At 43.8% G+C, this 26,448-nt stretch overlaps 1 protein-coding gene across 2 annotated transcripts in view; it reads left to right on the top strand.

The window, feature by feature from the left end:
- The first annotated feature begins 4,559 nt into the window (after positions 1 to 4,559).
- LOC128687770 (LIM/homeobox protein Lhx2-like) overlaps positions 4,560 to 26,448 on the top strand; it is a 581,158-nt gene continuing 559,269 nt past the window's right edge. For both annotated transcript variants that reach the window (XM_070079655.1, XM_070079703.1), the window contains exon 1: positions 4,560 to 4,751. The gene's annotated coding sequence lies outside the window, so the exon portion shown is untranslated. The remainder of the gene's footprint in view (positions 4,752 to 26,448) is intronic.

Here is a 26,448-nt window from a genome sequence, read left to right on the forward strand (position 1 = left end):
ACAGTGACCAGGACTACTTACACCGACCAGGACCACTTACACTGACCAGGACTATCCACACTGACCAGGACCACTCACAATGACCAAGACGCCTCACACTGACCAAGACCCCTCACACTGACTTGGACCACTCACACTGACCAGGACCACTCACACTGACCAGGACCACTCACACTGACCAGGACCACTCACACTGACCAAGACCCCTCACACTGACCAGGACCACTCACACATAAGAACATAAGAAAGAAGGAACACTGCAACAGGTCTACTGACCCATGCGGAGCAGGTCCATGTCCCCCCCGGATAAGACCAATGACTCCCCCGCATTAGCCCAATGACCCACTCAGTCTGGTCACCTCCACTCAAGGATGGAGCACGGCACCAGAACCAGCAGCACAAGCTAGTCAGGTCCAACTCACACCCACCCACACCCACTCATGTATTTATCTAACCTATTTTTAAAACTACACAACGTTTTAGCCTCAATAACTGTACTCGGGAGTTTGTTCCACTCATCCACAACTCTATTACCAAACCAGTGCTTTCCTATATCCTTCCTGAATCTGAATTTTTCCAACTTGAAACCATTGTTGTGAGTCCTGTCTTGGCTGGAAATTTTCAGCACGCTATTTACATCCCTTTATTTTTTCCTGTTTTCCATTCATACACAGTTTATATTCCTAGACAAGTCATCAATTACCCTCTCAATTGAAATGGCTAATGCAACCACTCCATCCCCAGAGAGATGAACCCCATCCCTTGCATACATATCACGTTTGCCAAAGAATAGGTCCCAGTTATCAATGAATGGGATTGCAAGTTCCTTGCAGTACCTGTCTAGCCAGCAATTTATACCAATTGCCCTAGACATCCATTCATTGCAAACTCCCTTTCTAGGCAAGATGCTACATATGACTGGGATCCCTCCCTTAGACCTAACTACTTCTATGGCTGACCTGTACTTATCCAGCAGCTCCTCTCTCCTGCCCTTCCCAATGTCATTACCCCCAGCACTAAGACAGATAATGGGCTTGTTCCCATTACCTGCCATAATATTATCCAACCTGCTGACTATGTCACCAACACCAGCTCCAGGAAGGCACACTCTCTGTCTGACCTTTCTGTCTCTGTTACAAAATGCACTGTCCATATATCTTACCTGAGAATCGCCTACTATTAAAATATTCTTACCTGGATTAGCAGGGGAATCAGTGGTACCTTCAACCTCACTAACCACTGAAGTACACTCGTCTTGGAGAACAGAGAATCGATTTCCTACCTTCACCTCTTCTCTATTAACTCTCCTCATCTTCCTTCTTCTTGAACTGTGAACCACTTGACACTTAAAGCAGCGGCCACTATCACTGCTGGCGACCATTCCTTCTTTACCAGCTAAATCCTTCTCACACTCGCTCCCAAACTCATCTACGCGAAGCTTCAGCCTCCTATTTTCCTCCTGAAGAAGTAGAATCTCCTTCTTCAGCACTTGAACCTGAGATTCTAAACACTACAACAAGCCATGGTGCTTGGTAACAGCCCACGCTAACTCCCAAGAGCTTAGGCAGGGAGGACCGCAGGTGACCACTGACCTCACACTGACCAAGACCACTCACACTGACCAGGACCACTCACACTGACCAGGACCACTCACACTGACCAGGACCACTCACACTGACCAGGACCACTCACACTGACCAAGACCTATCACTCTGACCCGGACCACTCACACTGACCAAGACCTCTCACTCTGACCAGGACCACTCACACTGACCAGGACCACTCACACTGACCAAGGCCCGTCACACTGACCAGGACCACTCACGCTGATCAAGACCCCTCACACTGACCAGGACCACTCACACTGACCAAGACCTCTCACTCTGACCAGGACCACTCACACTGATCAGGACTACTCATAATGAGAAGGGCCACTCACACTGATCAGGACCACTCAAACTGACCAGGACCACTCACATTGAGCAGGACCACTCACACTGACCAGGACTACTCATTCTGATCAGGACCATTCACATTGAGCAGGACCACTCACACTGACCAGGGCCACTCACACTGACCAGGGCCACTCACACTGACCACGACCACTCATACTGACCAGAAACACTAAACAAGACCAAGAACACTCGAACTCACCAGAAACACTAACCAAGACAACGGCCACTCACACTGACCAGGGCCACTAACACTGACCAGGACCACTCACACTGACCAAGATACTCACACTGACCAGGACCACTCAAAATGTCCAGGACCACTCACATTGAGCAGGACCCCCTCACACTGACCAGGACCACTCACACTGACCAGGACTACTCACTCTGACCAAGACCCCTCACACTGACCAGGATCACTCATACTGACCAGGACCACTCATACTGACCACGACTACTAACACTGATCAGGACCACTCACACTGACCAAGACCCTTCACACTGACCAGGACCACTCACACTGACCAAGACCTCTCACTCTGTCCAGGACCACTCACACGGACCAGGACCACTCAAACTGACAAGGACCACTCACATTGAGCAGGACCACTCACACTGACCAGGACCACTCACTCTGATCAGGACCACTTACACTGACCAAGACTCTTCACTCTGACCAGGGCCACTGTTACAGTCACTGCTAACAATTCAAGGCCTGTTACACTTGGCAGTCACCAAACTCAGTGATACAACAAGCAAGCGGACAAGGCGAGGGCAAGGCACACATCGAAAGTTTTTTCTTTACAGTATATTTCTTCACCACTATGTACAATATTTTCAACGTTAAGTTAGCAGTATAAAGAAAAAACAGAGGAAAGAGCCAATCAGAGCAGGAGGAGGAGTGGTTTCGACCAGCATAAGCCAGAGTCTGCCTCTCATCCAGGCAGGCAAGTGTGAGATCATTTTGGTAGAGGAGCTGGCTCTCACTTGATTGGAAGATTGAACTGGACAATTATGGCAGTGGGGTCCCTGAACTGCTGTACTTTGTTCCCACCACAGATAGTGTGAGTAGGCATGGGTAGTGTAAGTGGGCATGGGTAGTGTGAGTAGGCATGGGTAGTGCGAGTGGGCATGGGTAGTGTGAATGGGCATGGGAAGATTGAGTGGGCATGGACAGTGTGAGTGGTGATGGGTAGTGTGAGTGGGTACAGATAGTGTGTGTGCATGAGTAGTGTGAGTGGGCATAGGTAATGGGTCGTTTCTGTAAGTTGGCATGGGCAGTGGGTCGGTAATGTCTGGAGTATGAGTGGGCATTGGAAGTGGGTCGATATTGTGAGTAGTATGGGTAGTGGGTCAGTAATGAAAGTGGGTATGGCTAGTGGGTTAGTAGTCAAAGTGGCCATGGGTAGTGGGCCAGTAGTTTGAATAGGCATGAGAAGTACTGGGTCAGTAATGCAAGTGGGTATGGGTAGTATTTCGGCAGAATGGGTATGGATGGTGTCGGTAGCGTGAGTGGACATGGGTAGTAGTAGCAGTGGATCGGTAGTGTGAGTGGGCATGGGTAGCAGGGGTTGGTAAAATGAGTGAGCATGGGTAGTAGTGGGTCGGTAGCTTTAATGGGCATGGGAATCATTATTGAAGAAACGTTTCGCCACACAGCGGCTTCATCAGTCCAATACAAATCAGAAGGGTGTAAGGAGAGGAGGAGTTTGAGGTAATCAGTCCCTCAGCCTGGAGTCGATGTGTTCAGTCCATCAGTCTTGTAGAAAGTACAGCACAGGGCCGAAGAAGTGGGACTGATTACCTCAAACTCCTTCTCTCCTTACACCCTTCTGATTTGTATTGGACTGATGAAGCCACTGTGTGGCGAAACGTTTCTTCAATAAAGATTCCCATATGTTGCATAAGTGTCTCACTCTTCAACTTGTTGGTTTTAAACCATTTATCACACCTGACCAGCCGGGCTACAGTTCATGCACTTAATTGCGTGCGGCCAGCAGGAACAGCCTAGTTGATCAGGCCCTGATCCACCGGGAGGCCTAGTCAAGGACCGGACTGCGGGGGCATTGACCCCCAGGACATGGGTAGTGGGTCGGTGCATGGGCAGTGGCTTGTCATATCTTACAGCGTTGATATTAGTGACCCTCTGTTCTTGCAGATAATTAATGTTTTAATAAGCAGCGGCATCCAGAGTGTCATCAGCGGGTGTCGGCAGACTCAATGACGTGTGGCATCCATCTCGGCACCCATCGTGGCACCCACCGTGGCACCCACCTCGGCACCCACCGTGGTGTATTACTTGGGTCGTGTCACACGCTAAACACTCCCGCTTGTCTGGATAATAAATAGCCCGCCCTCGAAATCTCTGAATTTATGTGTATGTGCAGCCCAGGTAGAGATAAAATAATAAGATACAAGATTTACACCGCTGGAAGTACGTATGTCATTCTCGCTCGGAGTGAGGGAGGAGGTGGGCGTGGCCAGGTGCGCGCAGGCTAAAACTCGACCAATCAGCGAGCAGTGTGTTTGTTGTGGTTGGGCGAGGCCCCGCCCCCCAGTCGGCCGCCAGCCCAGTGCCTCCCTTGGTATTACAAATACTGAATGAGATGTGCCAAAGTGAACTCGGGGCTATGCTATCCTTTTACTAGTTGGATATAATCGGAAAGCGGGAACACGCAGTGCGAATTGCGCTTTATCACGGGGAGATCTCCGCCAGCGGCCTATCGCTGCTAGCGCTTTACAAGAAGCGAAGGAAGCAGCTTCAAGTCATACGTCGTTGGCCGCCTCGCCCACACAAAGGTAGGTCCGCCGCCCACGTTATGTGCTTTTCGTGTTTCCTGTCATTGTTGTGCTGTCAGGAGGTTGCCTCTTGATTTACGAGCAGCGGTGTAGGAGGCGTGGGGTCCCGGAGTGCGCGGCCCCGGGCCCCTCCCCCACGCCCCAGACGCCCCGCGCTCCTACCCTACCCAGACACCAGCAGGGATACCCAGCAGGATTTTCGCCTGCACTGTCTGACATTTCAGGAGTTTTATCGCGAGTTACTGCGAGGAGACGCCATGACGGTGGAACGGTGTACCCCTTCCCCCCGTTCTACCTGGGTCATTCCGCGGTGGTTACTCCTTTGCGGTAATGACTAATTCGCGATGGTGATTACTAAGTGGTTGTGACTACTTTGTGGTAGTGACTACTTCGCGGTGATGGAGCAAACGTGTAACTACTCGAGGTAGTTACTGTCATGGTAATTTCTGTCATGCGGTGATTGCTGATTCGCTGTAGTGACCACTTTGCGGTGGTAACTGTCAACCGTTAGCTTTGCAGTAGTGACTTTCGCTGTGGTTATTGTTTTTCAGTAATTACTGCTTTGCGATTGCAATAAGGACCTTTTTTGCAGTAGTGTCTGCATTGTAGCAGAGACTGTTTTGCGGTGGTTACTGCTTCGTGGGGGCGTCAGCAACGTGGTAGCGTTTCTGCTTCGCGGTGGTTACTGTATCGCGGTGGAGACTGCTTCGCGCTGTCTGCTCTGCATAACGGTGGTGACTGCTTTGCGGAAGTGTCTGTATCGCGGTGGGTGATTCACAATTACGGTCAAACAGTCCTCCATTATTCCGAAATGAAACCATATATAACTTTTGACCGATTTGCGTTCATTTTCCACCGTAATTTATACATTGGCAAAAATAATGGAGTTTTTTTTGTGTGTGTGTATGTGTGTGTGTGTGTGTGTGAGTTTTAATTTTTGTTGAAAAATAAAAGTCACAACGCCACGACTACAGCAGTTCACAAATTTCCCTCCCACTGAAGAGGAAATTTTAGATAACGTTTCGCTCCGTCCTAGACCATTATTAAGTCATAACTGTACCATAAAATGGAGAGAAAAACTCACCGAGTCAAGTTTCAAGGGTCAAGCTTCAACTCCTTGTCCATGGTTCATAAACTACAGCCAACTGACATTATTTGTTGCTATGCTCTTGGATCCTACGTTACCCACTTTGAGTCTATAAAGAGGTATTGACTAATATACATTCTATCATTCTTTGACTTCCATCATTATTCGCTCGCTCATGTGCCTCGCACTTCAAACAATCTTTGCCTATCCACTGTCTGAACCTTCGAATATCTAGTATATTGCACTCACGGATTCTTTGGTCTTTCTCTCTAAGAGCTTCTATATTCTCTCCTCATAGCTGCTGCGAGAGAAGCATATGCGTACGTCTCTTGTTTCGTATAAAGTACAATATAATGATCCTTATTGCTATGTGTAGCTCTGAAGGCGCTGGCTGCTAACATAATGCTCGTTATAGCTGAGTGTGAGACCTGAATCACGGCGCTAGCTAGAAATATAATCAATACTTTCCTCCGAATATACTTTCCTTTTTTATTACATATATCAAAACGTAAGGAGGTAATGGAATGACCATCACCAACACCCACATCACCACTACCACCACCTTCAACACACTCAGCACCACCAGAGAAGCCACCGCCAATACAATCACCACCACTACAACACCAAGAACACCCCCCCAACGCCAGCGCCAGAATATCACTTCTGTAACTACAGCCCTAACACAGCTACTCCCACCACCAATATCTTTAAAAGAAAAAAACACTCTCACCACCATCACCTTCAACACTCTCATCACGACCATTAACGCCACCATTCCAACATCAAGAACACCTTCTACATCAATACCATAAAAAAGAAAGACCAGAACCACAACACCACCACCACAACTCCCTCTCCCCTTCCATTTTCCCCACTTTCAGGTGCTCGTCCAATAGAGTATTAGCAGAGGTCGTTTCCCGTAGAGTTGACCGTAATATTAATATGTATATATCATTATAATTATGATTCAAGTGTGTATACGCTTGTTCAAACACATGATATGAAGGGAATATATCTTTCCCAGGCTCCCGACGCAGCTACTCACTCAGAATTCGCTCTAGGGGCTATTTTTTGTCTCGTTAGTGATGTTTATTTCCCTTGGTCTCTTTAGCTCTGGTCACGTGTTCCTATTGCAAGCTGTCAGGCAAATCATCCAAGCTTTACACTCAAATGGAACAAATATTTTTTTCTGTTTTTCATGATCTCAGACTATGTTTACTCTGTGCGGAAGACTTCCCAGTACTGCGTGTGCATATGCTAATACACAAGTATACAAACACACACACACACACACACACACACACACACACACACACACACACACACACACACACACACACACACACATTCACACACACATTCACACACACACACATTCACATGCACACACACACACACACACACACACACACACACACACATACACACACACACACACACACACACACACACACACACATACGCATGCACATACAACAGGCCTAGTGTCTAATCGACATGTGCCTAGGACCAAATGGTAACTAACACACACGCACACACGCACATTCACACACATTCACACACATTCACATTCACACACACACACACACACACACACACACACACACACACACACACACACACACACACACACACACACACACACACACACATACACACATACACACACACACACACACACACACACACACATATACACACACATACACACACATACACACACACACACACACACACACACACACACACACACACACACACACACACACACACACACACACACACACACACACACACACACCACACACATATATATATGTCTATATATATATATATATATATATATATATATATATATATATATATATATATATATATATATATAATATATATCGTGGCGAATAGGTAAAACTTGCGATTTTGGCTTAAATAGCATCGCTCTTCTTGCCGAATAAGGCAAGCGAAAATTTGTGTATGCAATAATTTCGCAAAAATCATTCTGACCCTAACGAAAAAAATATATTTCATTGTGTTTGTTTATTATTAAATTATTGTAAACTTATGTAAAATATGTTTAATTGGATTAACCTAAATTAAATTGTGCTTGTTATAATAAGGTTAAGTAAGTTTTCTAAGGTGCTTTTGGTACAAAATTATTAACTTTTAAGTCAACTTAAATGAAAAAAATATATATTTGAGCGTATAAGAGAAAATTAAAAAGGACGTGATTTTAAATAATTTCTTACTAATTAACCAATTTTACCTATTCAGCACGACATGTATATATATATATATATATATATTTGTATATATATTTATATATTTATATATTTATATATTTATGTATATATATATATATATCTTTCAACACATCGGCCGTATCCCACCGAGGCAGGGTGGCCCAAAAAGAAAAACGAAAGTTTCTCCTTTTACATTTAGTAATATATACAGGAGAAGAGGTTACTAGCCCCTTGCTCCCGGCATTTTAGTCGCCTCTTACAACACGCATGGCTTACGAAGACGAAGGAAGAATTCTGTTCCACTTCCCCAAGGAGGTAAGAGGAAATAAACAAGAACAAGAACTAGAAAGAAAATAGAAGAAAACCCAAAGGGGTGTGTATATATATGCTTGTACATGTATGTGTAGTGTGACCTAAGTGTAAGTAGAAGTAGCAAGACTTACCTGAAATCTTGCATGTTCATGAGACAGAAAAGAAGACACCAGCAATCCTACCATCATGTAAAACAATTACAGGCTTTCCTTTTACACTCACTTGGCAGGACGGTAGTACCTCCCTGGGCAAACGCCCAGGGAGGTACTCAGGAGATTTCCTGTTAGCTGTTCCCAATTCCTCCCTGGGCACCCGTCTCGACCCACAGGCCATTCGGATTGGTGTTGCTCTTCGCCTAGCCGCCCCCATCCTCACCGAACATAGGTGTATTTGCGGCAGGGCGACAGCTGATCAATTCGGACTTCATGGTCTCGTGTGCCACACAGCAGAAGGGAAGTATGCCAGACATGAGGAGATCAATGACATAATGAAGAGAAGCCTCGCCACAGCCCGTTGCCCAGCTCAACGGGAACCCCAAGTACAGAGGTCTGATGGAAGTCAAAAGCGTCCTGATGGAGCCACTATGCTACCCTGGAAGGATGGAAAGCAGATTGCCTGGGACTACACCTGTGCTGCCACATTGGCAGACACCTACTTGCCATACTCCTTAGTGGAAGGGGGTGGAGCTGCCAGCCACAGGGAGACCCAGAAGATCCGAAAATATGAAGACCTTCCCCCTTGCTATAACTTCATTCCAATAGGGTCGGAGACCCTTGGAGCATGGGGCAAGTGTGCTCTAAAGTTCCTCAAAGAGCTGGGTGAAAAGCTCATCATAGAAACCAAGGACCACAGGGCGACCAGCTTCCTCTTTCAGAGACTCAGTGTTGCGATCCAGAGAGGAAATGCCTGCAGCATTCTGGGCACGCGGCCCACCGCAGGGGAGCTGTACGAAGTATTCGAGACGTAGCTCTGAGTTACCTATGTTGTTTTACTTTCTGTTGTTTTTTTGTGAATGTTTGGCCAATGTATGTTGTCTTTAAATAAAACATACTTGAAATATAGGGGGTGGTAGAAGAAAATTCTCAAACAGCTTCAGGGAGAACCTTGAGTTTTCCCTGAAGCAAGTTTATTCTTTTCTCTGAGGATGAGGGTCCTTATGACAGTTCTAGAGGTGGTACCTTAGTGGGTTCATTAAAATATATATATATATATATATATATATATATATATATATATATATATATATATATATATATATATATATATATATATATATATATATATATACATATATATATATATACATATATATATATATATATATATATATATATATATATATATATATATATATATATATATATATATATATATATATATATATATATATGTATATATACATATACATATATATATATATATATATATATATATATATATATATATATATATATATATATATATATATATATATATATATATATATATATATATATATATATAAAGATGCTGAAAAGTGAGAGAGTCCTTACAGGACTGATTTAGTTTATGATCCATGTTGTCCTAACATAAATTAAACTTGCGAATATCATCTAAGGTGCATGACAGTGTCCTGCACAAGATTATGTCCTGGCGGCTGCAGCAGTGCCTTGGTATTCTTACCCTGGCGGCTGCAGCGGTGCCTCGGTATTCTTACCCTGGCGGCTGCAGCAGTGCCTCGGTGTTCTTACCCTGGCGGCTGCAGCGGTGCCTCGGTATTCTTACTCTGGCGGCTGCAGCAGTGCCTTGGTATTCTTAACCTGGCGACTGCAGCAGTGCCTCGGTATTCTTACCCTGGCGGCTGCAGTGGTGCCTGGGTATTCTTACCCTGGCGGCTGCAGCGTTGCCTCGGTATTCTTAACCTGGCGGCTGCAGCGGTGACTGGGTATTCTTACACTGGCAGCTGCAGCGGTGCCTCGGTATTCTTACCCTGGCGGCTGCAGCGGTACCTCGGTATTCTTACCCTGGCGGCTGCAGCGGTGACTGGGTATTCTTACCCTGGCGGCTGCAGCGGTGCCTTGGTATTCTTGCCCTGGCGGCTGCAGCAGTGCCTCGGTATTCTTACCCAGGCGGCTGCAGCGGTGCCTCGGTATTCTTAACCTGGTGGCTGCAGCGGTGCCTTGGTATTCTTACCCTGGCGGCTGCAGCGGTGCCTTGGTATTCTTACCCTGGCGACTGCAGCAGTGACTGGGTATTCTTACCCTGGCGGCTGCAGCGCTGCCTCGGTATTCTTAACCTGGCGGCTTCAGTGGTGCCTTGGTATTCTTACCCTGGCGGCTGCAGCGCTGCCTCGGTATTCTTACCCTGGCGGCTGCAGCGGTGCCTCGGTATTCTTATCCAGGCGGCTGCAGCGGTGCCTCGGTATTCTTAACCTGGCGGCTGCAGTGGTGCCTCGGTATTCTTACCCTGGCGGCTGCAGCGGTGCCTCGGTATTCTTTCCCTGGCGGCTGCAGCGGTGCCTTGGAATTCTTACCCTGGCAGCTGCAGCGGTGCCTCGGTATTCTTAACCTGGCGCCTACAGCGGTGACTGGGTATTCTTACCCTGGCGGCTGCAGCGGTGCCTCGGTATTCTTACCCTGGCGGCTGCAGCGGTGCCTCGGTATTCTTACCCTGGCGGCTGCAGCGGTGCCTTGGTATTCTTACCCTGGCGGCTGCAGCGGTGCCTTGGTATTCTTACCCTGGCGGCTGCAGCGGTGCCTTGGTATTCTTACCCTGGCGGCTGCAGCAGTGCCTTGGTATTCTTACCCTGGCGGCTGCAGCGTTGCCTCGGTATTCTTACCCTCGCGGCTGCAGCGGTGCCTCGGTACTCTTACCCTGGCGGCTGTAGCGGTGCCTTGGTATTTTTAACCTGGCGGCTGCAGTGGTGCCTTGGTATTCTTACCCTGGCGACTGCAGCAGTGACTGGGTATTCTTACCCTGCGGCTGCAGCAGTGCCTTGGTATTCTTACCCTGGCGGCTGCAGCGGTGCCTTGGTACTCTTACCCTGGCGGCTGCAGCGGTGCCTTGGTATTCTTACCCTGGCAGCTGCAGCGGTGCCTCGGTATTCTTACCCAGGCGGCTGCAGCGGTGCCTTGGTATTCTTACCCTGGCGGCTGCAGCGGTGCCTCGGTATTCTTACCCTGGCTGCTGCAGCGGTGCCTCGGTATTCTAGCCCTGGCGGCTGCAGCGGTGCCTCGGTATTCTTACCCTGGCGGCTGCAGTGGTGCCTTGGTATTCTTACCCTGGCGACTGCAGCAGTGACTGGGTATTTTTACCCTTGCGGCTGCAGCAGTGCCTCGGTATTCTTACCCTGGCGGCTGCAGCGGTGCCTCGGTATTCTTACCCTGGCGGCTACAGCGGTGCCTCGCTATTCTTACCATGGCGGCTGCAGCGGTGCCTCGGTATTCTTACCCTGGCTGCTGCAGCGGTGCCTCGGTATTCTAGCCCTGGCGGCTGCAGCGGTGCCTCGGTATTCTTACCCTGGCGGCTGCAGTGGTGCCTTGGTATTCTTACCCTGGCGACTGCAGCAGTGACTGGGTATTTTTACCCTTGCGGCTGCAGCAGTGCCTCGGTATTCTTACCCTGGCGGCTGCAGCGGTGCCTCGGTATTCTTACCCTGGCGGCTGCAGCAGTGCCTTGGTATTCTTACCATGGCGGCTGCAGCAGTGCCTCGGTATTCTTACCTTGGCAGCTGCAGCAGTGCCTCGGTATTCTTACCCTGGCGGCTGCAGCAGTGCCTCGGTATTCTTACCCTCGCGGCTGCAGCGGTGCCTCGGTATTCTTACCCTGGCGGCTGCAGCGGTGCCTCGGTATTCTTACCCTGGCGGCTGCAGCAGTGCCTCGGCATTCTTACCCTGGCGGCTGCAGCGGTGCCTCGGTATTCTTACCCTGGCGGCTGCAGCAGTGCCTCGGTATTCTTACCGAGAAACTAGGAAACTAGGAATACCGGAGGCTAGGAACACCGGAGACTAGGAATACCGTAGACTAGGAATACTGGAGACTAGGAATACTGTAGCCTGGGAATACAACCATCTGGAAATGCAAGAAGTAAATAATGCGTTAGACTGGAAGCACAGGAAGCTAAGAACAAATAAAACTATGAACACTGGTAACTTGAAAAATAGGAGATTCGAAGCACTTAAAACTAAGACTATACGAGACTGAGAACACAGGCGAGTAGGAACACAGGAGACTGGGGTCATGGGAGACTGTGAACCATGGAGAGACTGTGAATCATGGAGAGAGACTGTGAATCATAGAGAGAGACTGTGAATCATGGAGAGAGACTGTGAGCCATGGAGAGAGACTGTGAATCATGGAGAGGGACTAGGAATCATGGAGAAAGACTGTGAATCATGGAAAGAGACTGTGAATCATGGAGAGAGACTGTGAATCATGGAGAGAGATTGTGTATATGTGTGTGTGTTTGTGTGTGTGTGTGTGTAAGTGAATGAGTAACTTTCACAATTATGAGGAAGAATGTTAATTTTCATATTTTTAGAGCAAACATGTAAAGTTAATATTTTAAAAGATCGGCTGGTATCGGCCATTTTTTCACTGATACCGTAAAAATGGCCGATACCCGCTGATACCGATATCAATACGTTATTACATCACACTAGCAATAAAGATATTACGCATGTGTCTTGTTCATCAGTAGTGATGATCGTTGATTCCTTACACTGTCTTCTGCATCTCTCTCCTTCTCTAAATTCCTCTTCTAAAAATTCTGGGTTTTATAAATTATATGATCTCAGAAATGAAGTCCGTCATGATGCCTCGTTTTGTTTCTCTCATGATGAGAGAAGAAGTTTATCGCATTATTTTTATTAGTAGATTTGCGGGAAACATTAAATTTGTGTTGGTGAATTGTGTTAAGGAGTCGGACTCCTGGAAGGTGAAGTGTGTTGCCTCTCTTCTTCTCGAAAGTAAACTGTGTGCCAAGTTAAACACAATTAACACCGTTTCGGAGATTTTTAAGAATGAATCGTCTAGGCAACATCGTCCACTTAGCGAAGCCAGGTGTAAATTTATGAGATATCACAGTAACGTATATATATATATATATATATATATATATATATATATATATATATATATATATATATATATATATATATATATACATATATATATATATATATATATATATATATATATATATATATATATATATATATATATATATATATATATATATATATATATATATATATATGTATGTATGTATATATGGTTTAGAAAGACACGTAACCAAGGTTTATACCATATATTTATATATATATATATATATATATATATATATATATATATATATATATATATATATATATATATATATATATATATATATATATATATATATATATATATATATATATGTGTGTGTGTGTGTGTGTGTGTGTGTGTGTGTGTGTGTGTGTGTGTGTATTAGCAAGAGAACCCGAGATAGGGCAAATAAACCATTTTATAACAAACTACAACATATATTTTCAAGACCGCTTCATAGAAATTCCACATTTACTGGCTTGATAACTAAATTTTACTCCATTATACCAATACACTTTAAATATTATTTAATAATAACTCTTGTAACTAGGGCTTACCGGATATGTTAAAATAATATCAGTTACCATCAAGAATTACATTTTATTAAATCAGTATTATTATTGAATGGTTTTCTACGTAAATTTGTTAATTCTTAAATTGGTAAAGAATTGAATAAACTTTTAATACCAACAAAAAATCCCGTAACCATAGTAGAAAAAGCAAACATTGATGTACTATAATTCCTTTGAAATTATAGTTACAAATATTAGAGATTTGTTCAGTAAATTGCTTACAGAATTTTAATAACAATGTTTTCTTCACATTATCCTTAGGAATGGTTGCATTTTACAGAGTTTGCTTTAAGTTCAAGGATTCGATCTCTTACAGCCTGCCATCGTCTACTGTATACGAATATACGTGTAAGAGATGCAAGTCTCAGTTTATTAATAAGACGACAAGGCAGCTCAGCTCGGGAATTGCGAATCATTTGGGAAAATCTCTTAGAAGGTCACTGCTTAGTAAGCCTTCATACTCAGTAGTTAGAGAATACGTGCATGCGCAAGATCACCCAGTGAGCGCGGGAGGCTCCTTTTATAGTGCTTGTCGGTTGCCCTTCACACAGGAAGTTGAAAATCGTAAAAGTTTTCTATACTCACCATCTTAACCCAAACTTTAATACTTAGAGAGCTCCTGTGAGCTTCTTAAAAGTCTCTGAATTTTTACACTTTTGTAATACTAAATGCAATTCTTTTCTAGACCTGAAGACGAGAATAGAAAGTCTAGAAACCTTGCCAAATATGGCTTTATTTTACCTATCGTTGTTTTTACTTCTTTTAATAAGACTACGTCTCCATGGGGAAGTGAAAAAGAATTCTTCCTTCGTTAGCCATGCGTGTCATAAGATGCTATTCAAATGCCGGGAGCAAAGGGCTATTGCAGAGGTTAGGGGATGAGTTTGGTAGGGTATGTAAAAGAAGAAAATTAAGAGTGAATGTATGAAAGAGCAGGATGATGAAGCTAACCAAAAAAATAGGTAGCAAAAGACTGGATATCAGATTGGAGGGAGAGGGTATGGAGGAGGTGAATGTATGCAGATATTTAGGAGTGGACTTGTCACTAGATGGGTCTATGAATGATGAAGTGAATCATAGAAGTGACGTACAGAAAAAGGCAAGTGGTGCACTGAGGAGTCTGTGGAGACAAAGAACTTTGTCCATGGAAGCAAATGAGTGTATAATTATTACAACGCTCCTCTATGGAGAACGCTGGAGGCAGTGGACATGACGTGCCTGAGGACAATGTGTGGTGTGAATATGATGCAGAGAATTCATAGTTTGGAAATTAGGAGTACGAGATTACCAAAACTATTATCCAGAGGGCTGAGGAGTTGATGAGGTGGTTCCGATATACAGAGAGGAAGGAAGGAAATAGAAGACTTCGAGAGCGTATAAATCTGTAGTGGAGGGAAGGCAGGGTAGAGGTCGGCCTAGGAAAGGTAGGAGGGAGGGGGTAAAGGAGGTTTTGTGTGCATGGGGCTTGGACTTCCAGCAAGCATGCGTGAGTGTGCTACATAGGAACAAATGGAAATAAATGGTTTTTACTTCTTGACATGCTGTTGGAATGTAAGCAAGGTAATATTTATGAAGGGATTCAGGGAAACCGGCAGGCCGGACTTGAGTCCTGGAGATGGAAAGTACAGTGTCTGCACTCTGAAGGAGGGGTGTTAATGTTGCAGTTTTATAACTGTAGTTTAAACCGCAACTCTGGCAAGACAGTGATGGAATGAATGATGGTCAATTTTTTTTTTTTTTTTGGGGGGGCACCCTGCCTTGGTGGGAAAAGGTGGATGTGTTTTATATATTTATTTTATTATTATTATATTATCAAACTGGCAGATTCCCACCAAGGCAGGGTGGCCCGAAAAAGAAAAACTTTTACCATCATTCACTCCATCACTGTCTTGCCAGAAGGGTGCTTTACACTACAGTTTTTAAACTGCAACATTAACACCCCTCCTTCAGAGTGCATACACTGTACTTCCCATCTCCAGGACTCAAGTCCGGCCTGCCGGTTTCCCTGAACCCCTTCATAAATGTTACTTTGCTCACACTCCAACAGCACGTCAAGTATTAAAAACCATTTGTCTCCATTCACTCCTATCAAACACGCTCACGCATGCCTGCTGTAAGTCCAAGCCCCTCGCACACAAAACCTCCTTTACCCCCTCCCTCCAACCTTTCCTAGGCCGACCCCTACCCCGCCTTCCTTCCACTACAGACTGATACACTCTTGAAGTCACTCTGTTTCGCTCCATTCTCTCTACATGTCCGAACCACCTCAACAACCCTTCCTCAGCCCTCTGGACAACAGTTTTAGTAATCCCGCACCTCCTCCTAACTTCCAAACTACGAATTCTCTGCATTATATTCACACCACACATGGCCCTCAGACATGACATCTCCACTGCCCCCAGCCTTATCCTCGCTGCAACATTCGTCACCCATACTTCACACCCATATAAGAGCGTTGGTAAAACTATACTCTCATACATTGCCCTCTTTGCCTCCAAGGACAAAGTTCTTTGTCTCCACAGTCTCCTAAGTGCACCACTCACCCTTTTCCCCTCATCAATTCTATGATTCACCTCATCTTTCACAGACCCATCCGCTTTATATATAAAATATATATATATATATATATATATATATATATATATATATATATATATATATATATATATATATATATATATATATATATATATATAATATATATATATATATATATGCAAGGAATTCGCGAGAGCATGCGAAATATACACAAACACTGATCTCTGGCTGAAGGAGACTCGAACCTACGAACCTTAGGACAAGGTACGCAGTGCTTTACCAATCTACCCACACTGGACAATACCTTGGCGTGTAGCATGCGCTACACGTTTGATCCAAGACAGCCGGCTTTCAGGGAGAAGGCTTACAGCTTTTCATCTCATCTCCTGCATGCATCAGCCTTACAAGAGATTTGAACAATGCAACGAATTCGCGAGAGCAGGCGAAATATACACAAACACTGATCTCTGGCTGAAGAAGACTCGAACCTACGAACCTTAGGACAAGGTACGCAGTGCTTTACCAATCTACCCACACTGGACAACACCTTGGCGTGTAGCATGCGCTACACGTTTGATCCAAGGCAGCCAGCTTTCAGGGAGAAGGATTACAGCTTTTCATCTCATCCCCTGCATGCGTCAGCCTTACTAGAGATTTGAACAATGCAAGGAATTCGCGAGAGCAGGCGAAATATACACAAACACTGATCTCTGGCTGAAGGAGACTCGAACCTAAGAACCTTAGGACAAGGTACGCAGTGCTTTACCAATCTACCCACACTGGACAATACCTTGGCGTGTAGCATGCGCTACACGTTTGATCCAAGGCAGCCAGCTTTCAGGGAGAAGGCTTACAGGCTTACTCGTAGGTTCGAGTCTCCTTCAGCCAGAGATCAGTGTTTGTGTATATTTCGCCTGCTCTCGCAAATTCCTTGCATTGTTCAAATCTCTAGTAAGGCTGATGCATGCAGGGGATGAGATGAAAAGCTGTAAGCCTTCTCCCTGAAAGTTGGCTGCCTTGGATCAAACGTGTAGCGCATGCTACACGCCAAGGTATTGTCCAGTGTGGGTAGATTGGTAAAGCACTGTGTACCTTGTCCTAAGGTTCGTAGGTTCGAGTCTCCTTCAGCCAGAGATCAGTGTTTGTATATATATATATATATATATATATATATATATATATATATATATATATATATATATATATATATATATATATATATATATATATATATATATCGTGCAGATACGTAAAATTGGTCATTTAGCAAGAGCTCATTTAAAATTAAGTCCTTTCTAAAATTTTCTCTTATACATTAAAATATATATATTTTTCATTTATGTTAATGTAAAAATTATTAAATAATAATGTAAAAATTGAACTTACATAACCTTATCATGACAAGCGCAATTTAATTCAGCCTAGGCTCTGGTGGCCTGGTGGCAAACGCTCTCGCTTCACAAGGCGAGGGTCTGGGTTCGTCTGGGTTCGATTCCCAGCCAGAGTAGAAACATTGGACGTGTTTCTTTCCACCTGTTGTCTATGTTCCCCATCAGTAAAATGGGAACCTGGGTGTTAGTCGACTGGTGTGGGTCGCATCTTGGGATATTGACCTAATTTGCCCGACATGCGGAGCATAACAAGCGGCTTTCTATATAGCAGTATGTCATTGTTGTCAGCTAGGACTGTATAACATGTACTTGTAGTAAATAAATATTATTATTATAATCCAACTAAATATATTTCAGATAAGTTTACAATAATTTAATAATGAACAAGCACAATGACATATATTTTTTTCGTTAGGTTCAGAAACGTTTTTGAGAAATTATTTCATACACACATTTTCGCTTGCCTTATTCAGCAAGAAGAGCGTTACAAACAGTACATGGACACAGAGTGTATATATAGGCTCAGAGTGAGGTGCAATACTAGTAGTAGTAGCAGTCGTAGTGATATAAGTTGTTGTAGTAGTAGTAGTAGTAATAAAATATGGTAAAGCAATTAACTCGTACATGAGTAAAAGGATATAAAAGCTATTACTTGGGTAACATAAAAATAGGTTGGACAAATATAGACTGGAAAGAGGCAGCTTGTTTCAGTGTTCACTCTCTGTAATGTGCTTTGTGTAGTATAACAGGAGAGACTATGTGATGGCAGGGTTTACTGAAGCTTTAAACCACAGGTGCTCCTGTGATTTAAAGCGTCATGTGGTACTCGCTTACCATGAGGCAGGCCAGCAGAACATGGGTTCGAATCCTTGGCTAGCGCAGTGTTGTTACTGATCAATACCACTCGTCCGTGGTTACAATAAAATATATATATATATATATATATATATATATATATATATATATATATATATATATATATATATATATATATATATATATATATATATATATATATATATATATACATATACATATAGATATATATATATATATATATATATATATATATTTATTATATATATATATATATATATATATATATATATATATATATATTTTTAATATATATATATATATATATATATATATATATATATATATATATATATATATATATATATATATATATATATATATATATATATTAACACCCCTCATTACTTTGCTCACACTCCAACAGCACGTCAAGTATTAAAAACCATTTGTCTCCATTCATTCCTATCAAATACGCTTACGCATGCTTGCTGGAAGTCCAAGCCCCTCGCGCACAAAACCTTCTTTACCCCCTCTCTCCAGCCTTTCCTAGGCCGACCCCTACCCCTCCTTCACTCCACTACAGATTTATTCACTCTCAAAGTCGTTCTGTTTCGTTCCATTTTCTCTACATGTCCGAGCCACCTCAACAACCCTTCCTCAGCCCTCTGGACTACAGTTTTGGCAATCTCTCACCTCTCCTAACTTCCAAACTACGAATTCTATGCATTATATTCACACCACACATTGCCCTCAGACATGACATCTCCACTGCCTCCAGCCTTCTCCTCACTGCAACATTCATAACCCATGCCTCACACCCATATATGAGCGTTGGTAAAACTATACTCTCATATATTTCCCTCTTTGCTTCCAAGGACAAAGTTCTTTGTCTCCACAAACTCCTAAGTGCACCGCTCACCCTTTTCCCCTCATCAATTCTATGATTCACCTCATCTTTCAAGACCCATCCGCTGACACGCCCACTCCCAAATATCTGAATACATTCGCCTCCTCCATACTCTCTCCATCCAATGTGATATTCAATCTTTCACCATCTAATCTTTTTGTTATCCCCATAACCTTACTCTTTCCTATATTCACCTTTAATCTTCTTGTTTTACATACTCTACCAAATTCATCCACCAACCTCTGCAACTTCTCTTTAGACTCTCCCAAGAGCACAGTGTCATCAGCAAAGAGCAACTGTAACAACTCCCACTTTGTGTTTGATTCTTTATGTTTAAACTCCACACCTCTTGCCAAGACCCTCGCATTCACTTCTCTTACAACCCCATCTATAAATATATTGAACAACCACGGTGACATCACACATCCTTGTCTAAGGCCTACTTTTACTGGGAAATAATCTCCCTCTTTCCTACATACATGAGCCTCACTATCCTCGTAAAAAGTCTTCATTGCTTTCAGTAACCTACCTCCTATACAATACACCTGCAACTTCTGCCATATTGCCTTTCCCTAGCCACTCTGTCATATGCCTTTTCCAAATCCATAAATGCCACAAAACCTCTTTAGTTTTATCTAAATGCTGTTCATCTATATGTTTCACTGTAAACACTAGGTCTACACACCCCCTACCTTTCCTAAAGCCTCCTTGTTCATCCGCCTTCCTACCCTCTGTCTTACTCTTGATTGTTTCAATAATAACTCTACTATACACTTTACCTGGTATACACAACAGACTTATAGGAAAGCACTGGTTTGGTAATAGAGTTGTGGATGAGTGGAACAAACTCCCGAGTACCGCCATAGACGCTGAGACCTTGTGTAGTTTTAAAAATAGGTTGGATAAATGCATGAGTAGGTGTGGGTGGGTGTGAGTTTGACCTGACTAGCTTGTGCTACTAGGTCGGATGCACTGTTCCTCTCTTAAGTGACGTATCTGACCTCACTAGGCCAAGGCATTGGCTTATTAAACCGGTACGAGAATTGGAGTTGCCTCACAGGGCCAATAGGCCTGTTGCAGTGTTCCTTCTTTCTTATGTTCTTATGTTCTTATCCCCTATAATTTTTGCACTCTTTTGTCTCCTTTCCCTTTATACAAAGGAACTATGCATGCTCTCTGCCAATCCCTAGGTACCTTACCCTCTTCCATATATTTATTAAATAATAGCACCAGCCACTCCAAAACTATATCCCCACCTGCTTTTAACATTTCTATCTTTATCCCATCAATCCCAGCTGCCTTACCCCCTTTCATTCTACCCACTGTCTCACGAACTTCCCCCACACTCATAACTGGCTCTTCCTCACTCCTACAAGATATTATTCCTCCTTGCCCTATACACGAAATCACAGCTTCCCTATCTTCATCAACATTTAACAATTCCTCAAAATATTCCCTCCATCTTCCCGATACCTCTAACTCACTATTTAATAACTCTCCTCTCCATTTGTTCCTTAGGCTCCATCAACTTGTTAGTCTCACGCCAAATTTTTTTCTTATTTTCAACAAAATTTGTTGATTACATCTCACCCACTCTCTCATTCGCTCTCTTTTTACATTGCTTCACCACTCTCTTAACCTCTCTCTTTTTCCATATACTCTTCCGTCCTTGCATCACTTCTACTTTTTTTTTTTTTACACAGGGTTTGACAAGGTTAAGGATCCCTAGCTTTATTGACAAGCTATTTACAGGTTAAGGATTCCTAACTTTATTGGCAAGCTAAGAGCTGTTACCTACATCAGCTCATTTGAAAGCATTTTTATTGTTGTGAGACATACAAGTAGGGAACAGGATGAAGTTGGAGCCATCTGTGGGCCAGCATTTTCATTTGATCAACTGATTTTATCTCGTTGACATCATTATGCTGTACGAATGTGTTCCATACTCTAGTCATCCTGGATATGTATGATCTCAGATGGAGTGATGTTTTGGAGAAAGGTACAGCCAGAGTGAAGTTGCTGCTTTCTGCCCGTCTTGTGGCATAAAAGCTTGTTTCACGCTGTCCTCGAAGTGGATCCAAGTGTGGTACTTTGACAATATTGGCCTTGTACATAACAGTAAGGCCACCCACATCCCTCCTGTGTTGAAGGCTCTGTTGAAATGCCAGATCTTTCCTGGATGGGTCCAGGCGAGAGATGAGACGTCTTGCTCTGTTCTCTACTCTGTCAAGCAGTCGCAGATGAGGGGGGGGGGAGGCAAACCAAGAAAGTGGAGCATACTCAAGGTGTGAGCGTACTTGTGCCTCGTACAGAATCTTGCAACCCCTACTGTCAAGCAGATGCGAGATACGGCTAAGTGCTGTAAGCTTCCTGGCTGCCTTGTTTGCAAGATTTACAACATGGTTCTTCATGGTTTGGAGTCAGATTTCACCCCAAGGATATCAACTTCTTCTCCAGGTGCCAACATCCTCCCATTCATCCTTACTACTGCACCAGCATTACCATCATGGTGCCTAGAGACGATCATCATTTGCGTTTTCTCAGGTGCAAATGTTACTTGCCATCTATTTCCCCAAGCTGATATAGCTCTTAGCTGGTGATTGATGTAGCTTAGAGCAGCTGGCATTTCTTCTCTTGGATAAGTGAATGTCAGTGTACAGTCGTCTGCATATGCATGTGATTCTGGGATGAGATGAAGAAGGTCGTTGAAGTAGACATTCCATAACAATGGTCCCAGAACGCTTCCTTGTGGAACACTTGCCCCAATAGGATGTCTTGCTGATTCCGTTCCATTATTAAGAACTACACTTAGAGATCTACCACGAAGGTAATCATTGAGGAGACGTAGTGTAGAGCCTGCAATTCCCAGTGTTTGAAGTTTTACTAAGAGGCCCTGGTGCCACACCCGGTCGAAAGCGCCAGCAATGTTCAGTGCTACCACACAGCTGACTTTGGATTCATCCAGTGACTGGTGCCACTTAGTGGAGAGGTTTAACAACAGATCAGCAGCAGAGTAACCTTTCCTGAAGCCATATTGACGATCACAAAGTAGTGAGTGGTAGTCAAAAAACTCTGTCATTTGTCTTGAGATTATTGTCTCAAGGATCTTACCAGTGATTGACAGGAGTGACACTGGTCTGTAGTTGCTGATTTCTGCTCTGCTCTTCTTTTTGTGAACAGGGACTACATTTGCCTCTTTCCATAGAGAGGGTCATTTACACTGTACTAGGCAGTGCTGAAAGATGCGAGTCAGAGGTGCTGCTAGCTGGTCTGCAAATCTTCTTAGCAATCTTGGGCTCAACTTGTCTGGGCCCACAGCCTTTTCTTGTTCAAGCGATTTAAGAAGGAAATGCACCTCCTCCTGCTTTATTGTCGCCACTGACAGTTTTGACACAGTTCTTTCAGCTAGCCAAGGAGGGTCCCTTGCTGGATCAGGAACTTGTATTTTGGTAGCAAAGTGTTCTCTCTCTCTCTCTCTCTCTCTCTCTCTCTCTCTCTCTCTCTCTCTATATATATATCTATATATATATATATATATATATATATCTATCTATATATATCTCTCTCTCTCTCTATATATATATATATATATATATATATATATATATATGCCTTGCCTCTGCTTGCACAGAATTCAGTCTGAGAAGTACTCAGTGCTCTGGAAATATAAAATATACTGTCTTTCTCTATTTGCCTCTCGGCCGCACACACACTTCTTGCGCCACTGCGGACTGTGTGCCTTACTATGTCCTCCGCAAATCAAATTTACACGAATCTTGACCAGTTGCAGTGAGCCCTGATCACTTTCACATCGCTTATCATTTTGTTAATTTAGTTACAAGCTATCTAGTCTACAGAGATTAGTCTTCATCAATATGCATCAAATGAAGCATGTTAGACGTTCTGGATGCACAGGAGTAATGTCGACAGTTATGGGAATCAGTACAATATACAGGGCAAGTTTTTACTGAGACTACGTTCAGTTAACAGATGAGATTGATCATGTTATACAGAAGATATTTTCACACACACACATACATACATAGCTATAAGGAGAGGTATAATAAAGCTCCTGGAGAAGGGAGAGTGGATCTAGTAGCGACCAGTGAAGAGGCTGGGCCAGGAGCTCTGAATCGAGCCCTGCAACCATAATTAGGTGAGTACAATAAGGTGAGTATACACACACACACACACACACACACACACACACACACACACACACACACACACACACACACACACACACACACGCACGCACGCACGCACGCACGCACGCATATACAACAGGCCTAGTGTCTAATCGACATGTGCCTAGGACAAAATGGTAACTAACACACGATCTTGGGTGAGTATAACACCGGGCACATCTGCTGCGGCACACATCTACCAAATAACTGGCAGCTTACGGGCGCCTAGCAAACTTAAGAACAGCATTCCGACATCTTAATAAGGAATCGTTCAGGACCCTGTACATTGTGTATGTTAGGCCCATATTGGAGTATGCAGCACCAGTTTGGTACTCTCACCTAGCCAAACACGTAAGGAAACTAGAGAAAGTGCAAAGGTTCGCAACTAGGCTGGTCCAGGGGCTAAGGGGTATGTCCTACGAGGAGAGGTTAAGAGAAATCGACCTGATGACACTGGAGGACAAGAGAGATAGGGATGATATGATAACGACTTACAAAATGCTGAGAGGAATCGACAAGGTGGACAGAGGCAGAGTGTTCCAGAGATAGGACACAGCAGCAAGGGGTCACAGTTGGAAGTTGAAGACTCAAATGAGTCACAGGGATGTTAGGAAGTATTTCTTCAGTCACAGAGTTGTCGGAAAGCTGAATAGTTTGGCAAGCGATGTAGTGGAGGCAGGATCCCTACATAGCTTTAAGCAGAGGTATGATAAAGCTCACGGTTCAGGGAGAGTGACCTAGTAGCGACCAGTGAAGAGGCGGGGCCAGGAGCTAGGACTCGACCCCTGCAACCTCAACTAGGAGAATACAACTAGGTGAGTACATATACACACACACATAAGCACACATATACACACACATATATACACAAACACATATACACACACATACACACACATACACACACATGTACACACACATACACACACACACATATACTCACATACATACACACACACACATATACACACATATATACACACACACACATAGACACATATAGGCTACACACACACACATTCACACACACACATATTCACACACATATACTCACACGCATACACACACACATACACACACAAACACACATGTACACGCACATATACACACGCACACATATACACACACACATATAAACACATACACACACACACATATACACACATACACACACACACACACAAACACACACACACACACACACACACACACACACACACACTCACACACACACACACACACACACACACACACACATTTTTTTTTTTTATTATTATCATACCGGCCGATTCCCACCAAGGCAGGGTGGCCCGAAAAAGAAAAACTTTCACCATCATTCACTCCATCACTGTCTTGCCAGAAGGGTGCTTTACACTACAGTTTTTAAACTGCAACATTAACACCCCTCCTTCAGAGTGCAGGCACTGTACTTCCCATCTCCAGGACTCAAGTCCGGCCTGCCGGTTTCCCTGAATCCCTTCATAAATGTTACTTTGCTCACACTCCAACAGCACGTCAAGTATTAAAAACCATTTGTCTCCATTCACTCCTATCAAACACGCTCACGCATGCCTGCTGGAAGTCCAAGCCCCTCGCACACAAAACCTCCTTTACCCCCTCCCTCCAACCCTTCCTAGGCCGACCCCTACCCCGCCTTCCTTCCACTACAGACTGATACACTCTTGAAGTCATTCTGTTTCGCTCCATTCTCTCTACATGTCCGAACCACCTCAACAACCCTTCCTCAGCCCTCTGGACAACAGTTTTGGTAATCCCGCACCTCCTCCTAACTTCCAAACTACGAATTCTCTGCATTATATTCACACCACACATTGCCCTCAGACATGACATCTCCACTGCCTCCAGCCTTCTCCTCGCTGCAACATTCATCACCCACGCTTCACACCCATATAAGAGCGTTGGTAAAACTATACTCTCATACATTCCCCTCTTTGCCTCCAAGGACAAAGTTCTTTGTCTCCACAGACTCCTAAGTGCACCACTCACTCTTTTTCCCTCATCAATTCTATGATTCACCTCATCTTTCATAGACCCATCCGCTGACACGTCCACTCCCAAATATCTGAATACGTTCACCTCCTCCATACTCTCTCCCTCCAATCTGATATTCAATCTTTCATCACCTAATCTTTTTGTTATCCTCATAACCTTACTCTTTCCTGTATTCACCTTTAATTTTCTTCTTTTGCACACCCTACCAAATTCATCCACCAATCTCTGCAACTTCTCTTCAGAATCTCCCAAGAGCACAGTGTCATCGGCAAAGAGCAGCTGTGACAACTCCCACTTTGTGTGTGATTCTTTATCTTTTAACTCCACGCCTCTTGCCAAGACCCTCGCATTTACTTCTCTTACAACCCCATCTATAAATATATTAAACAACCACGGTGACATCACACATCCTTGTCTAAGGCCTACTTTTACTGGGAAAAAATTTCCCTCTTTCCTACATACTCTAACTTGAGCCTCACTATCCTCGTAAAAACTCTTCACTGCTTTCAGTAACCTACCTCCTACACCATACACTTGCAACATCTGCCACATTGCCCCCCTATC

The sequence above is a fragment of the Cherax quadricarinatus genome, chromosome 1, assembly GCF_038502225.1.
Source record: "Cherax quadricarinatus isolate ZL_2023a chromosome 1, ASM3850222v1, whole genome shotgun sequence".
NCBI classification, from domain to species: Eukaryota; Metazoa; Arthropoda; class Malacostraca; order Decapoda; family Parastacidae; genus Cherax; species Cherax quadricarinatus.